Below are 15,679 nucleotides of genomic sequence, written 5' to 3'. Positions count from 1 at the left end.
GGCTTGTCCTTCAGAGTCCAAAGTGTTGGGCACGTGTCTTTCCCTCTAAACCGGTCATAGGAAGTGACATCTAAAACCTTACGCAGTCAGTCCTGAAAGGGAATTGAAAAATGAGCAGGGAGACACATTTCTTTCAGATTCTAGCCCTTTCTGGGACGTAAAAGAGAACAGTTGTGATGAATCCACACGTCCTCTGGGAGCTGAATACAGATCAGCTACTGACTTCCTAGAGGATACCACTGGCCTGGAGACATTAACAACTTTTGATTCCCAGCAGCATGTGGGAAAACTGAGCAGGCAACAAATTTCGAGGCCGTTTCAAGTCTATTAACACAGTTCTGAAGCACACAGCTTTCCCTCAAATCCAGAATTGTGATTTGGAAGTCTCTGGCTGTGTCTTGGACATCAGTGAGTCACTGTATTTTCCTTCTGTCTAATAAACAATCTGACTATGCAGGAATGAGAAAGGCAAACCAACTTTTGATCTTGCACCTAGATGCTCAGTAGAAAATAACCTGGGTTAAGCACTTATTTAATTTGCACTCACAGGAATAAGCCCTTGGTTGGGCCAATGTCACTACTGGGGAAGAGGAAAGGTGCCCGGTTCCAGGCAGCGAAGAAAAATGCAGTCACAAACACATCAGGTAGATCCATAAATGTACCCTGCTACAGATAAATTAAACCCTTCCTAAATGAGACGAAAAGAACCTCCCCCTGGAGAATAAATACAGAATGGCTGTGAGGTGCTAACAGGAGAGAATTGCAGTTATACAGCAAATGCAAGAAATCATTTGAGAAAATATGTGGAGAAAGCTGAAGCAAGGGTGTGGAGAAAGGGAAGGAGTGTTTGGGCAATCATAACAAACCCAGTCTTTTTATAGAACTGTGCTCATTCTCTTTGCTCAGAGTGCTAAATCCCTTAAATCTCCCCATTTTCCCTACTCTCTCCCTGCCCTGTGGTCACCACTGTGGAAGCTCTGGCTGCAAGGGGAAGGAGCTGTTAACAAGAGGACAGGAGAAGGACCTGGGAAAATATTTAGCTCCCTGGCTCTGGATAAAGCTAATGAAGACCTTCTAAAGCACAGAAAAAAATAGCTCTGAATAAAATATATGTTTTGCTACCTTTCATCCAGTGATCTCAAACCACTTTTTATATACACACCAATCCATTCAGCCTCATGACACCTCTGTAAAGGTAGGCAAGTCAAGCTAGGAACAAAGCAGCAGACAGCAGTCACAAGCCCTGACATGCCCTGTGCTGTAATCAGCGAGAGTGCCCCTTTTCCCAGCCTCAGGAACACTAATGGAGTATCCGGAAACCTGGAAAGTGGCAATGAATTACTCTCAGCAGGGTAAACTGCATGTCTGCGGAGAAAGAATTGTGTGCTGTGCCATTCATAATACAAACAGCATCGAGTCAAAGGTTTGCAGGCGGCTGTTTCCCTTGGAGCTGTAATTAATATTATCTGAGCAATGCAAAGAGACCCAGAGAGTGCCAGGTGTCTCCTCTCAGCAACCATCTGTGAACAAGCGGGATATTGGTGCTGATATTAGGAGCCTTTCCCACAAACCAGGAAATAGCAAAGTTAAGAGGAAGAGGAAACCAGATAATCTTACGGAGCATCAGTTAATGGTCTGATGCTCTAGTGTGTCTCTAAGTGTGGAAGGTGTCAGTAACAGTGACCAACAACCAAATTTGACCTTTTGGCATCTGCTACAATTTAACATTCTTTCTGTAGAGGGCAGATAGCCGCTGTTTGTAAGGCCGAGAGGATGTGGTGAATGGTCCTCATGCCACCAAAGAAACACAATCAGCAGAAGATCTCCCACTGGGAGGCTGGGGTGTACCACCACTGGCAAAATTTCTGGTAGGATTTCTCATCAGGCCAAGGGCTCTTCCTCTACTGTTCTTACAGCTGCATAGGAAGCCACCTGTTGCCTTGGACGCTTCCATTATTTTCTCTCTCTTCTGCCCTGAACACACCAGAGCACCCTTTCATATCTGGTCCACTGAGGATCCTATCTCCTGGAAACGGCCCAGTCTCTGCTAAAAGTTTTACTGCCATTAAACTGAATTCAAACCGCCTACCTGCAGACTTAAGTGGCGCCTACGTTAAAGAGAACAAATGTGCTTCAGGCTATATAACAAAGGAGAGAGGTAGGAGATCTTTTCAGGTTGCTTATTATATCAGCCTTCCTCGGGTGTGCTTTCTGCCTTTCTCTGCTGACGGTAAGGAGACAAGCTCTGGTACTACAGGACAACTAGAGATCTGCGCCCATCAATGCAGCAGTGGGATGAAGTCGCAGGCTTCCCTGCACCAGCAGAAAGCGCTCTTTAATGCAATGACTGCAAAATTGCTTTGCAGAGATTGGAAGAACCAGAGACTACTACGTTACTGTCTCAGATAAAAGTGAACAGATCAAAAATGTCAATGTTCTGCAAATCTCACACTACCAAGCTGGGTTCCTGCTTTGTGCTGCTTGAGTAAACATGCTCTGTATAAAAGGCACATTTTGATACCACGCTGGTTTCCCCTACAACAAAGTGCTTGAAGATGAACCAAAAGGCTTTTAACTTACCTCTCAATGTGTCTGCATTGGTTGTGTCTTGCTGTTGCTAACATCTAAAGCAGTTCAGGGAGCGATTCTCCTTCCTCTGAAACTGTTGCTTTCAGTTCCACTTATTTGCTCTGTGGATATAAAGATGTAATCCTGCTAATGGCCAGTTTGCAATGAGACTCACTGGAATTATTTACTTTTCTTAGGACCTTTGGAACACCTTTCATGAGCTGAAACTTCTACCTCCTCTCCTCTTCCCACTGAGCAGTCACTTGCTAATGCATGACTAAAGAAAAATGCTTTTCATATGGGATCAGACTTAAAAGGCCCTGGAGAGCAAAGGTATCGATCTTGTGAACTATCAGCTCTCAGAATTTCCACCAACTACAGCAAGCAGTGCTCAGCACCTCTGGAGACCAGACTCCAAGATTAATCGGCAACAGCAACAACAAAACTCTTTACAAAAATGAGAATATTGCATTCAGCTATCTTGGGGATGAAAGACACAAGTTCTGCAAATTCCATGACTGGACCTTGAATGTGAGTAACCTATTCCTCTCCATTCACTGGCTTTTCCCCTTCTGTTAGGTCTTCTCAGTCACAGCTTATTGAGCTTTGGCCTAAACTCCAAATCAATAAAACAACTTCTACTATTTCTCTGTGGTCTAGTAAAGTTCAGATGTAGCAAAATAAAGTCAAATTCCTCGGACTGTTATTTTCTTCTGCTTAAAGAAGAAAAACACTATTTTAAATGTGTCTGATTTCCCTTTCTCTGTGAAGACCTGGTATTTGGCAGGACCTACAATATGAGGAAGCACCAAGTGAACAAAAAATTTAACCTCATATAGCTTCCCATCCTCTTTATTCTGTTATTTCCATTAATCAGAAGTGAGTGGAAAATGGAAATATTGGTTTAACTACTGTTTCTACACTTTCCTGCAACCTCCTGTAGGTTTTCCAGAGTGCAAGCTGTGCATCAGTAGGCCTGACCTGCTTATTCTGGATGTGATCCTAAACTTTCCCAGAGCTCTAGAATATTCATCTCAGTGAGTAACGAAAATACTTTTCAAGGAATCAGTGAATAAAGGGACACAGCAAGTGTTCTCTTTTCTAGATGGGACCGATTAGATCATCGGTCTACTGGCTGCCATCATACTGCTTCACTCACAGCTTCCAGTTAACAGTCCCAGTTATACTGGTTCGGGCTTGTTCTTTCCACGTGCTCCTAGCATCCTTTAGGTGCAATAAGGGAGCCAGGACACACCTTTCCTCACAGGCGGCGGCACAAAGACAGCAAGTACCATTCTGACCAACTACGGATGCATCACGACGCTCACTTCAACTCCTTGCCCAACACCGTCCTCTTCTGAGATGGATGAGCACGTATGTCCTGACACAGCTAGTGCCGTGCCCAAGCCGCAAAGCCCTCAGCCAGTGGTTGAAGCAAGTTTGATCCCATTAAGATCTTCTTTGCGAAAGTGGTCGGGCCACCCGTTGTTTAGCACTGATGCTACACTGGGTATGGTTTATAACAGATGGGTCTTATTAGAGAGACAGAAGCTATGTAGTGTGTATTCCTAATATCCCTGCCTTCATACTTGTTAAAATCATTAATTCTAACTTTATGCAACAACAAATTATGTAGGACAGCTGTGCTGGCAGCATAGTAATTTGTGTCAACCCCCTATGGTCACATTGAAAAAAAGTGATCTAGGAACACATATACCAAAAAAAGACAGCGATTTTCTATTGGCACGTTTTAATGAAGGTATCATTAACATGGCCAGTGATTGGTATCATTTGGGTGGAACAAAAGGAGAAGCACTTCTGCTGCCTTTCATTCCTGTTGCCAGGATTCTGCAATCATATCTCAATAATGTCAATTTGCTGGCACCATTAGCGTTGTTGAAAATCCCCCCCGCCCCGAACTCTTAAAGCACCTTGTATTTAGCCGTGCTCTTCACGGGTGCAGCAATGAGAGGAAAATATGTATTACTGCTGATCAGATAATGAGACATTCCTGGATTATGACTGTCATTCCATGCTTCAGGCTTCAGCAGGTGCCATTTCACCATGTGCTTCTTTTGTAAGCCAGCTGTTGGGAAGCAGAGAGGTCACTGACTATTATCGGCAAAATGCTAGTTGTTTCACTTCAAGCGCAAACCTACGCACGCTGCATGATCAGGCCTGTAACAGACATTGTCCTCAGTGCAATCTGGACTGCCTGCTTTTCCAGAACAGGCTCCCAAATGCCCCAAATACCATACATCCACTCCACTGGTAAAAGAGCTTCACTGAAAAGGCAAATGGTGTCTTCAGCAATGTCATGCAACCTACACGTGCTACAGAAACTCAGTGCAATTAATGATCTCAAATATACTGGGGTAGTTACGCATCTACACAAGACGTCAGGTAATTTCATCAAATAGATACAGAAAGTTTGGGTTTCCTCCCATGTTAGTTGTGTAAATTAGAAGAGACTCTGTTGGATACACACTGTTGTAAAAGCCTTGTGAAAGGAGAATGACGCCCTGGAATTTTTCTTTACGCACTTGCTGACATGGAAGAAATTCATAGCAGCTTGCGCCCAGCTGCCCTCTCTCCTGAATCCCCCAGGCCTGGATGTAGAAAGGACTGTGGACCAGTGGTGGTGTTCTAGTAAGCTGTGACGGGAGGAGGTTTCTAGTACCTTCTGGCCTGCAGCAATGTGTTCAGTCTTCAGCTTACCCTGGAGACACCCACAAAAACCAGGGTCACGAGGAGTGGGCCGCATTATCTGATACGTGTAATTAGGAGTCCAGTCTCCCTATGGATCATCATATCCATTCCTCTTACTCACAGGGTACTCATGCAATACACAGTCTCTAAGGAGTTAACAGAATATCTGCTTTCTTCTTCTTCACAGATGACAGGGCATAAAACACTTTCCTTGCCCTGCAGCAACTCCATTTCTACACTAAAAATCCCAAAGCAACACCTTCAACATACCACAGGAAGACAGACATAAGCGGATGTTGCAAGTTTACTCGTATCTTGGGTGCCATATGCTATACGGTAATATTTTGGGCTTTTCAAAAAAGCGTTGGTTTCCTACTTTTTTAATGTGTGTGAGGAAGTGTCTACCACCAAGTAACGTTACTCCATTGAGCTAGAAGCAACAGGTCCAAGTATTCCTGGAGAATAAACATTTTGGTCTAGATGGGGTATTATATTGTATTATATCCCTGGTTCTACTCCCCTGTGATGCAACAGACGCCCAGCACCCAGCTCTGCAACAGACTGATGACACAACGTGAACCATGTGCTGGAAGAAACCTGATGAGTTAACTCCCACTATAACCACGTCATTTTCTATTACGTTGGGTCCGATTCCAGACAGCATGACCACGTGCAACGAAAAGCGACAAGCTGCGCTGCGCTGTAGCCTAATGCAGAGTGACAAAAATACAAAACTCCCCGAAACAGATTTCAGGAAGTCGCTCGTTGGAAGGGTGAGTGGAGGAAGGTGGTAATTAGCAGATCTGCGGCTCACCATGGACTCTGTTCAGCTGTCACTCACCCACTCACGCACTCCTGGGAACTTGTGGAAGACATTCCTGTCTCTTGGAGATAGCATCCCTCCACGTAATGTGCAAATGGGCATCTGTGAAGGAAACTCTTCCGCTTCACTGTTCCTGCAAAAGCAGAGGACTCCTTGTCCCTAGCCAACCAACTCCAGATCTGCCCGGCGGCAGGGGGGATTTCTCCTCATAGTTATAAATCTGAACCCCAACCAAAGATCATGTCAGATTTCAACATCAGGGTGCTGAGTGATCCATGGAGAGTTCATGTCATGTCATCTGACAATTTTCTGCTGGACTGATTTTCAAATTGTTACAGTTTGACTATATCCTTTTTTTTTTTTTTACTAAATTTAGTACTAGTGAGAGAACTGTATATTTGATCTCACTTATCTCTATTGTACTGGTTATTCATAGAATAGATGCAAGTTACAGTAATTCAGGCTCTCTTCTTCGCCTTGCTGATCCTATCTAGTTTAGATAACGAATGGACCGTTCCTCAAACTAAAGCGGGAAGCCCAGTGTTTCCTTTTATTTAGCTGTAGTCTTCTTTCCTAACGTAAGAAATGTCAGTTCACCTTCAGTGATGATGGAAGACTGTGTGTGGTTTTTAAAAGGGCTGTTTGAAACCTTCCAAACTTATTTGTTAAATACCAACAAGTAATCCCAAAACTTAAAGACTAGTCTCCACAGTCTAGGTCTGGATTCCTAGTTAAAAAGGGAGGCCTCAAAGTATTTTCTCATCTTTGAAATACCTGTGTGCACATACAAGTACGCAGATACGCTCATGCAAATGGAATAGATAGGAAAGTAACACACAGTTCTAGAGCACCTTAAACAGTTACGTTTCAGTAAAAACTCTGTAAACAATCTTTTTATGTGGTGCAAAGAGTCGTCCCCATTTTTAACTACACATTCTCTCTGCAGCAGTGATCCAGTGATTCAGAGAGACACAGATCTCCAGTCCCCTTTCATACTTTCTGATTTTCAACTAATAAGCAGGACAGCACACCTCATGACTAAGAAAGCTTTTGTAGCGAGAGTAAATCTAAGAGTCAAAAGTGAATAGCACAGTATCTAGGTGCAATAGATGATGTTGCAGCGTTACCAAATCTTGTGGCTCAAATCCCAAGTGTCATATCCTACATTATTGCTAAATTCCCAGCTCCCTGAATTAGAAAGAAATTTTAACAGTTATAAAAGAAATCCCAAAACCATGAACTGCAAATGAATTAAAGGCTTGGAAATCATCAAAAAGACACAGGTGTATTTTTGAAAATCTAATGAATTTTAAGTTGGCCTCAAGGTTTGTGAAAGGCTGGGGCTAGCGCGCTGCTATGGCGATAGAAGGAGATGAAGTAAGGTTGCAAAGACTCAGCATTATTTTCTCTTTGAAGGGCATGACAGGCAGGCTGATGTCATTCCCATGTTATGCGAAATGCAGGGAAAATAAATCGAATAGTTTAATACTCAATCTCCCTGTCTAGAGCAGGAGAGCAAGACAGCACCTACACGGGAACACTAGAGGGAGCAAAGACAAGAAAGCAGATGAAGAGGAAGGAAGGCAGGAAGGGAAAAGCCACACCAGTTTCTGAGATAGCTTTGAAGAGGAGGGGAGGTGAAAGGAAGGGTTTGTGTTTCTTGCGCCTTCAGTATTGTATCGAGTGTACTGAGCACAGAAACAAAAGGATGGTCCTTTCTAAACGACAGAAAGGGACCAGCTGGATTCTCATTTTGCACATATTATTAAGGATTCAGGTTCTTCAGGTCAAACTGAGTCCTCACTCAGGGTCAGGTAAGCACGTTATTGGGGATGGCTTTGCCCAGGTTCAGCTGCTCTTCTGGAAAGGCTGGCTTCCAGCTCACTCCCCTGGTGCTGCATCTTGAGGGCAAGCGGGACTGGAAGAAAGCAGTAAGACATTTGGCTGTCTCTTAGTGAGCTATGCAGACACAACTCATGCCCAGAATACAGATCCATCCTATCTGCTTCTTCTCTTTCATTTTTGGACTGGAACTTCTTTAAACCACTCAAGCTAGTTCGAGGCTTTCTCACTAGTTTCCTCCAGTCAAAATACAAACAGCTACACATCCTAACCATGCTTCTCTTTAAATAATCAGAATATGACAGACTTGCTCTTTCCACAGTTTAATTCTCGCCCTTTAAAAGTTATTAGAAGTTATTAGCACTTCAGGAGTCATTTTACAGCTTTGTGCTTTGATCCTCTGCTTTCACAAGTCAGTTCCCACTGAGCTGCTTCATAACTTGTTTAATAGTTAATTTGTTTGGACATCATTAAAAGTATTAAGGCTCCAGGCAATGAGGAGATGCCAATTACTGTGTCAAGTGGTTTAATTTTGAGGGGGGCAGTAGGAAGCAGTAGTTTAAACTGCTTAAAGGCTTGTACCTCTTGCCGCTGATAAATATGAAGAGAAATGGATCTGCTCAGAAAGCCTGCCGATTTAGGTTCAAAGAGGTGTACTTCTAGATCATTTATTTTGGGTGCTCAGCAGATGCTGAGACATGAACTGTGCATGTGAAATACCAGCTTAAGCCAGCCTGTCATGATGAAGCCTGCCTTAGCTTCTAATAAAACTTAAAACCAATACAACAGAAGGTTGGAGAAACAGCCTTCTGAGAAGTGGCATTTTGACAGGATTTTTTTAAACCATTAACTTTTGTTTGCTGGAGCTTTCCTTGCGAAGTACTGGATCTGTATCCCAACGCACTGCAGTTTTATATAAAATTTCTCAGTGTCACTTATTATTTCAAAAATATTCTGAAAAAGTAGGTATCCAGAGTTGTCTACTCTAGGTACGTTCTCCTGGCATTTAACAGATAAAGCCTTTGAAAAGGCTTTACCCCAGTCTTAGCTATACCTTATTATACTAATATATTTTTTAATTATTATTATCAGTAGAAGTAATAATTAATAGTAATGTAATATACTACATATTAACAGCTATCTATCAGTTATACCCCTCACCCTTTTGGGGAGGTGACACTTATACCAGCCAATTGTGACCCTTTGTGGTAATCTTAACCCAATTTCCCAGCTGTCCAAAGGCTCCTTTTGCCGGTACTAATTCTACCTTTAGTGGAACTGTGCAGCTTGGCGATATTAAAGTCAGCAGAACTCTCACGCATAGATTCATTTTTCAGATTTAAAAATGTATACGCTAGGGAATCCTCATAAGGTCAGCCCTGTACTAGCACTTCGCTGAGATAGGATTACAGTCTCCCTTGCTGGCAAAGAGCTCCAAGGCGAAGGAAACTGCACCGGTAAAGCTGTACTTCGTACAAATATAATAAAACTATCTGCTTGAGGAAAACACGCACCACAAAAAGACAAGATTTGCTGACACATGGGCTTTGGCATCGCACATCTTTTCCTGTTCTTGACACAGTTATCAGAAATCTACTGTGCAGACCTGACTTCAGCTACACCAGTAAACCCACTATTTTTCCAGCACAAATGCAACTGCGTAAGAGTTTCTACTGGCAAAATTAAAAGGATAAAAAAAATCCTACCACGGAGTGACATGGTACACAAATACCATTTTCAAGTTAGCTACACGGAATAGCTATACAAAAGACATTGACAGGTTTTGAGTGGAGAGTTCAGGCATCCAGAAAATACAGTAGCATCTGGTGTGTGGATCAGTAGGAACAAAGCTTTTCAGAATAAAACTGAATGGGGGAGAAACGCTAGGGTCTGTGAAATGTAACAAGTGATAGATGCACAAATGAGCCAACAAACCTTTTCACAAGTTAACACCACTAGCACAGGTGTGAAGTTACCTTTTTTTCCCCAACGATGAGGAAACAGAATTGTGAATACACAGACACATGCAAACACATAAACTCAAAGCCTTATGCAGACACAAGGTACATACATCTAGCACTTGGGAATAAAAATCCATTAAAGCTCCGTATTTAAACAGCAACACAGAAGTTTTAGACCAACTGTTGGGGAAAAAAAAAATCCATACCAGAAATGGATCAGAAACTTGTCACACTTGCTATGTTTCCCAGGGTGATAGGTACTGCTGCAACACACTACGCACCGTGTAGCAGACCTGAAGGCAACCGGCCAGAAATTCTACTTTAACTGTGTTCATTTATCACACAGCAGAAAGAGCATGTAGATTCAGAGTGGAGATCAAACTGGAATGCAGGATTCGGACGTCCTCCCATCACTCTCTTACGAACACCCAGGCTTAGTCCAAACATTTTGTATTTGTAGTCCTCTTTCCTTAGGTGGTCGTCTGCGTATGTCCACCTAGAACTGTCCCACTGATGATAACTTCTGAAGCCGCTGGCCAATTCAAATCCAATTTCAGAAAGGCTCAGAGAAAATAATGTTTCATGAAAAAAGGAGGCTGGACAGAGCAACGGAACAGTAACAGTCTCCTTACAGTGACCTCTTACAGCAAAGAGTTTTTTGGCTAAGAGAACGAAATCAGTGTCAGCCCCTTGGCAATACACCCAAAGACTCACACGAGTGGGGGATGAAAATGCACCCCTTGTCTTAAAAAAACTACCCACAGAAAGGTGGCGTAAGATTACATTGTGGCTTAAATGAGCCTGAGTACAAACGCAGCACTGCTGACAGAACCTGCTAAAACAGCAGTATGATCTCATTGTGTACTTTAAATCTGTTTCTAAAGCCCCGTTTGGAGCCCTAAGCCAGCACCTCTTCTACGGTGGTCAAATTCAACATTAATTCCACTTGTGCCTAGAAATAAGGCAAACCAGGGAAAATATTGTTAAGAACTACTGTGATGGAATGCTGCTGGCAGAACCTGAAGCATGCAGCTCCCATTCAGAGCCTTTCTTGGTAACTTACAAATACGCATGGCAGTTTCTTTTAAATACCTACTGAAATGAGACACAGCACAGGATAGCATCTCTTCCTAAGAAAGTCACGTTCTTTTTGATATACATGCACATACATCATAACCAGGTAGCCCATGCAATTTGTGAGTTTCCAAAACTCATCTCTCTGGCCATATTTTCTCTTCCCTCCAGCTACAATTCCTGTCCCAGGGTATGAACCGAGCACTGAGTCTTCTGCAGCAATCGAGTATCGACTTTCAGCATCCCAGTTCCAAAGGCAAGAGATTCACTTTGGCAAAAGCACCGGAAACATCCCACACTGCTCGAAGAACACCTTAAAAAGCACATGCATGTAGTATTTGTTACACATAACGGACCAAGCTGTGTAATGATCACTCAGTTCTCATCCTATTCTAACAGAGATTGTCTCAGGGATATCACCATACTCTTGACCGGGCTAAAGCTGGTTAAGTTTCCAGGATATGTTATCATAGATGATGAAACCCATACTAGAGGAAGAAAGACCTTCAACCCAACAAATTTAGCTAGATGGACAGTGCTGTATACTGGGCAAAACATTCCTCCCGGCTCTTCCCACTCCTGATCAACCTGTATCCAGGAACAACCCTGGATGAGCTCTTTGACCACTGATCACCCATTAATAAATGGGAGATTCATTAAAAACCCTAAACCGCTAGTCATTTTTATGCCTTACCACAGTATTATATCTAATGGTCTTTCTCAAGGAGTTAAACATATTGCCTTTTCTTTTGTATCAAGATTATAAGATTAAGAGAAACTAATCAGTTTTCATTTACAGTCTATGTAACTATGAATAAACGAAACAGAATTACTGTAAGATTACAATTTCCTTAACTAAAGACATGTCTTACAATTTCATTTGTTTCAAAGTAAATAAGTAAACCCCACAAGTTCCTATTTACTAGACCTGTTTCCTGCAGTCAAGCATGCACCTGCTCACTTTAATGATCATCACCCATTTTTGGTATTTTGTCTTTATTTAGCACGGCAGAGCCTACACAGCTATCAGAGTGGGAGCTGGATTCTGTTCTGGCCCAAACACGATGAACGGAGCAGTTAACCAAATTCTGATCACAGCATCTCTCCTGCTGGTAACGTTTGAGCCAGCAGAGCTCCGTTGGACTCCCAGATCCCACGCTGAGCTTGCAGCTGGCAATTATGAAGAACCCCAACTTTCTATTTATGAAGTGAGAATACCGGATAGAGAAGCCACTGAGAAACCACAACCATGGAACCCCAGCAAGTTACCGTTAGGATCACTCGCAGACTAGAGCCACAAAACACCTCAAAGCAAATGTTTACACTTTGCTCCATAAAATACAGTGGGGAAAACAGTGGGAGGAATCTAGCAGGCCAAAAAAGATGACATTTGTGTAAATATCTGCCTCCAACCACTCAGTTCCTAACCTTGCAGGATTTCAAAGTCCATAACTTCTTTTAGCACACCAGCTGCTTCTCCCTCAGAAACAGTGACAGCAGGCAGTGTGAAAATGACATGACTTGGAGACAAACCAGTTTTATTTAAAAGCAACATTTTTATATATCGCACACAATATTCCAAGTTAAAAGAACGTTATCGAAAATGCTAAGTCAAATATTCAAAAGTTAAGAAATCCCAGAATTAAGATCGCCTATGTAATCTTAATTTGAATCTCTTGTGTTATGCAGTATGCTACCGCCTTCAATTACACAATCACGTATTATTTTTTCTGCAGGACCCTTGCCTCATTCAGTGTAGAGGGTGGGTGATTCTCAGTTAATGAGCAGCTATTCAATATTTGTTTTCTTCTTGTGTTTAGTGTGCAGCCCATTTGTGATAGCTTGCCTCCACAGGGGGTTACTCAGAAACAGTTGAACATCTCCCTGATTGAATGCTTTATTACAGAACAAGATCATTTCATCTGTTTAGTTTAACCCACTTTACTTCACCAAACTCAGACTCTGCTCTGAGCGCATACGATTAATTTATTCATGGCTTTTCTAAAGTTCACATGACTAATACATTTTCGATGAACTTATTGTCCCAACACTTCCATTTTATCTGGACTGACTGGTGAAAAAATGATTAGAAAGTTTCTGTGTTGTAGAAGTATTCATTAATTTGGGATATCCAATTTAGAAAATGAGAGCATGCTTTTTGTAGGGTGCTTAGCATTATATGGTGCTTTAAATGCTGAAAACTCAGGTCCAGCTGCAGCTCCAAGTATACGGTGCTGTTGCAGCTCAGATACCGCCTCAAATTGAGTATCCAGAAAATGAGGAACATTCCGTTAATGAACACTTCAAAAAAGGTTTCATTTGCAGCAACTTGGCATTAGAATCTCAGTAGTAAAGGCAGAAATTAAATCAAGTTTTCCAAGGCTGCATTTAGCTGCATTAACCATGAGACCTAGTGAAGTGCTTATCAACAGAACAAGCAGTGCAAATGCACGCAGATCCATGGACCTGAAAGGCTCAAGAGCCAGACCAGAAAGACAGGGGGAAGAGTGGGAGAAGCACCTACAGTCACCAGGATGAGGGGACTCATTACTCTCCTTCCATCAAAACCAAAGTCAGACATACTGTTGTATGTCAGCTACCCTGTTGAGACCACCTCCTTTTTTCCTGCACTGCAAATCATTGTTTGGTGTATATTTCCAAACTTCTTCAACTACTGAAGCTGTGTAGGAGAGTCAAAGACTTTTTTACAACATAGTCTGCCAGGCTTCCAGTTTATCACTAAACTGGTAAGCTTTATGTGGACCAGTGCAAGAAGGGATGAGACTCTTTGTCAGTGGGCTTCACTGGTTTTAGTTGGGAGGAAAGGAATGGCAAGGGGTCTCTGGTTCCACGCCAGGTTGTGGAGAGGCATGTGTTCAGAGCCTGTTGCCTATTTCCTTCAGGTCCCCTTCCTTTCCATCGCTGCCAAACTGTCTCTGCTCCAGTCCTGTCTTCACATCTGACTCTTCATCCTGTTCTCCCATTTTCCTCACCAGACACTATCAGTGTCCACATTCCTGTTCTAGTCTTTGAAGTCACGCCCGTATCAGGTCCTGGACCGAGCTGCTTCCCTCCCAGATCCTCCCCAACCAGTTCCTCCCCCATCTTGGAGAAGCACATTCCCTAAATGACGTGCTCCTCTGGTACAGCACATCTTTTCCACTTTCCCTGTACGTACTGGCTCCCCAGCCCAATCACCCTGCACAAAGTCCTTAACAGAATGCAGTGTTTCTTCCCTCCCGCTCCCAGTCTCCTTGCTGAGTCAGTCCTGGGCTACTCTCACCTCACCTCCAAGTACAACTCAGCCTGCCAAAATCCAGTTACAAGTCCTAAAAGACCTCCTCTGATCTAGGCAACTGCATTGTCTGTGGAGATGAAATCTGCAGGTGCTTGGGCTAAAAGCTAGGCTGTCCACAAGGCTGTCCACATTGCTCTAGAAAACCTAGTTTCCCATTGCTCAGAGGTAAGATTCTTCAGTTCCTAAATTCGGGTTCTCCCTTAGACTACCCTCTGAAGGAGATTCTCTCTGCCATGATTTGTAGGAAACTAGCATGTTTATCCTCACAGGCTAACGTTAACTTTTCTGAGCAACTCATAGGTTGTACTGCACTTACAACTTGGCCAAATTCGGGTAAATTTAACTACTAATGGTGACAAATTTCACCACTCCATCAGCTTTTAGTTCCACACATCAAGACTAGAAGCACTAATACCTTAGTGAGAAAGACTAAAAAACCCCCGAGACATACACAGCTGACACAGCGTTACACATTTGGCAAATAGTCGCCAAACAATTGCAATTGAAAAACAGAGCTTAAGCAAAAAGCTTGAGGAAACCTCAGGAACAGAAGAGCTAACTGATTATAATTAGTCAAGTGATATGAGGTCTTGCACTCCAATGGATGATGCTCTTCTGTTTGTACATCTGCCTCCAGGCATCAACGTACAGAACCATATCGCCTCTGGCAGAAAGCAGGAAAGCAGCAGGGTACGGTGCAGGGTACAGAGAAGCCCATGGTATGGCACAGAAGAATAAGGGACACTGACTTAGGGGGAATGAGAGTTAAGGGAGAAGAGGAGGTACACAGATCTTTTGGCATGGGAAGAGAGAGCAGAGATGGATGCACAGGAAAGCAGAAAACACAGGGTTTCTGGTTGCAGACTGTCCCTGAAGTATAAGAAGAGAGAATGGGCTGGGAAGGTGGCGCACAGATTACTGTGGGCAGAAGCATCTAGCAGGAACAGCTAGTTCAGGCTTCAAAAGAAATTATGCAAGTGACTAGAAAACAAACACACAGCTGCTCCCCAGAAACCTAAGAGAACTAAGGTGTTTTCAGCCCTCTTTGCACCTTCTTAAATCTGGACTCCTCTCAGGCTAGTGCAATCAGCACGACCACTAAAGCACTGTGTGCCCGTCAGCACACCGCACCTTACACTGAGACTGGCCATGATTTAACAAGCTTCTCCTGTCTAAAACAAGCCAAAATGTTAACGCCGTTCTATGTCCTAATATACTGACGTGATGGTAGAAGCAAGATAAAAAGATGGAAAAGTGGAGTTTGTGGTGACCGGTTTACTCCCTTTTCCGGTAGTCCCATCCCAGAAAGCAGCTCTCTGCAGAAGAGCCCAGCCACAACGCCTGCTGGCTGGGCTTCCAGGGAATCGCCGCAGGAAGGCGGGCAGCTGCTGCAGTTTCCCTCTT

The 15,679-nt window shown here is 43.1% G+C and overlaps 1 protein-coding gene across 4 annotated transcripts in view; it reads right to left on the bottom strand.

The window, feature by feature from the left end:
• C10H8orf48 (chromosome 10 C8orf48 homolog) overlaps positions 1–15,679 on the bottom strand; it is an 86,192-nt gene that overhangs the window by 32,443 nt on the left and 38,070 nt on the right. For 2 of the 4 annotated variants that reach the window (XR_012777338.1, XM_075513368.1), the window contains one exon: positions 12,321–15,674. The exons of the other annotated variants lie outside the window; for them this stretch is intronic. The gene's annotated coding sequence lies outside the window, so the exon portion shown is untranslated. Of the gene's footprint in view, positions 1–12,320; positions 15,675–15,679 lie in introns of those variants that run through there. 4 annotated transcript variants of the gene reach the window in all.

The sequence above is a fragment of the Mycteria americana genome, chromosome 10 (genome assembly GCF_035582795.1).
Source record: "Mycteria americana isolate JAX WOST 10 ecotype Jacksonville Zoo and Gardens chromosome 10, USCA_MyAme_1.0, whole genome shotgun sequence".
NCBI classification, from domain to species: Eukaryota; Metazoa; Chordata; class Aves; order Ciconiiformes; family Ciconiidae; genus Mycteria; species Mycteria americana.
Note: the sequence above shows the minus strand (reverse complement) of the source record. Positions and strands in the feature narration are given on the sequence as shown.